Source organism: Oratosquilla oratoria, chromosome 25, assembly GCF_046742065.1.
Source record: "Oratosquilla oratoria isolate Oo_2021 chromosome 25, ASM4674206v1, whole genome shotgun sequence".
Lineage (NCBI taxonomy): Eukaryota > Metazoa > Arthropoda > Malacostraca > Stomatopoda > Squillidae > Oratosquilla > Oratosquilla oratoria.
In genome coordinates, this window is record NC_134801.1 from 36,774,932 (window position 1) to 36,777,431 (window position 2,500).

Here is a 2,500-nt window from a genome sequence, read left to right on the forward strand (position 1 = left end):
GAGTGCATATGAAGTGCGGGGGTGAGGAATCATGGCTATTTTCAATTAATATCAAAAGGATTTAGTGAACTGTTGCGTAAAGTTCTTTTATATGGTAATTCAGCGTCCGATCGTGCCTATGAAAGTGTAAAGAGTTGTAATGAGGCGAAACCTGGAATGAAAAGGAAAAATTTTATGTCGACTTTCTCCTCCTCATTCCCCAGAATGAAGTGTGGCCTTGTCACACGCTGAGTGTACACGTCGGAAAGACGCCAGTCGGTGTAATATATAGCGTTGAATAAAAACATTAAAGACACAATGCCCTCTTAAGCCTGACGGTAATTTGGGTGCATTAGAAAAGGGTTATACAAGAAGGGGATCTAAGGCTGAGCTGGCTGCTTTCCTGCTGCCTCCCTCGTAAATGAGTTTCATGCAAGAAATTTCAAGGTTAACAAATGAAGATAAGTACGAGTGCTCGTAGCGTGACTGAATATGTCTTACTGTCTGTGGAGTGTATGTAGGGGGAGCCACATGCAGTGAGATAGAATTCACTTCCTCTGCAGCTGGGAGTTTATAGGTGCAATATGAAACACGTACTGAATGCAATATGAACCGGGCTTATATGTAATATAGCGTATGCATAATACGCTAAGTGAAATTACGACTATTTTGGTGTATACTTCCTCTCTCTCTCACCGTCTTGGTGTTTCCATGCTGTTTCTTTCTCCATCTTTAGTTATCAATATATCTCTATCCCTATCTAATTCTATCGCTATCTATCTTTATCTCCATTTCTATCTATCTCTGTCTTCATATGTATCTGGATCTCTATCTGCATCTCTATCTTTAACTTTATCTGTATCCCTATATATATCTCTATCTGTATCCCTATCTTTATCCCCATCTGTATTTCTATCTTTATCTCTATCTGTATATGTATCTCTATCTCTGTCTCTATCTCTATATCTATCTCTATCTCCGTCCCTGTCTTTGTATCTATCTCTATTTCCATCTATTTATCGCCATCTCTATCTCTATCTCCATCTCTATCTCTATCTTTATCTCTATCTCTATCTCTATCTCTATCTCTATCTCTATCTCTATCTCTATCTCTATCTCGGTTCTGTCTCTATCTCTATCTCTGCCTGTATATCTATCTGTATATCTATTTATATCTATCTTTATCTGTATATCCATCCCTATCCCTTTCTTGGTCTCTGTCTCCGTCTCGGTGTCGGTCGCGGTCTGAAGTGACTTTTTATATTACGTCATAGTGGTTGGTATAAAATTTCACATTTTGGAATTCTAGGAAATATAATATTGTTTGGCATTTGTGAGCAATCATTTGCATTAGTGTTGAAAAATGCTGTGATGCAGCATCTTAATATCAGTGCTCAAAGGAACCAAGTCGCTTATTGGCTTTTACAAAAGGACTTGATTGAAGATGCAAAGTCGGTCATCTTCATAAAATCTATTTCACGGAAAATTGGGTTCTACAGCTTTACTCGAATTATCTTTTATAAGTCAGAACAAGTAAATGCAAATGAGATCTGTGCGCTCACTCGTGACTACGCAGCGGTGAGAGGAAACGTGGTACATAAACGACAGGTATTACGATCCCCATGAGGCTATTTTCATTCATACAATGAGCTGGTTTTCTTAAAGATAAGTAGATTCATATGCCATGGAGTAAGAATTTCTTTGATTATTACTGTAGTAACCGTATCCACGAATATGCAACAAACAAGAAATTAATTTCAGTAGACAAAATGGAACATGACTACTAAACGTGCCGTGATGCCACGATCAACCTCAGAATGATAGTTGTTGGTATTCCCAAGACATGTCCTGACTTCGAAGTCATATTTCATCATCATTTTGCGCCAAAATATATCAGAAAAAGGAAAGCAGCGCGTGTCTTGAGTTGCTAATGTAACTCGTATTCTCCTGCTGTGATGATTCCTACATTGAAAACATTCTTTGAACTTAGTGATGGCATAAATAATTGTTGGGTGTTTGGGTGAAAACTGTAACTAGATTGTAGCTTCTAAGTGTTTCGGGACTACCGGCGAGAGTATTTTACAAAATAAACTAGCTTGTGGGTAACCAAAGAAGTCTGCACATAGCTCATTTCTTTAATGAAGATACTAAAATGCACCTGTTGCCAAGTTAATATTTTTTTATTGGAATAAATTTCCATCTATAGTAAGTGCCAAAGATGTTGGATTCCAAATATAGGAATAACTCCAATTTAATACAACTTAGTACATTATTACTATATTCGTAAATATCTGGGTTAATCAGCAAAACTTTTTTTTGACTGCAATTCCATAAGCATACATTGGATATGTAAATAGGCTCCTCATTGGAAGAACAACACCATTGTAATTTGTATGAGGTGAGATTCTACAAACCCTTATGCAAAAAGATCAAGTTATATGGGCGATAATCCCATCATTATTTTCTTACTGTAAAGAATATATAAACTACACCTGATAAAAAAAATTCTATAGACGAAGGA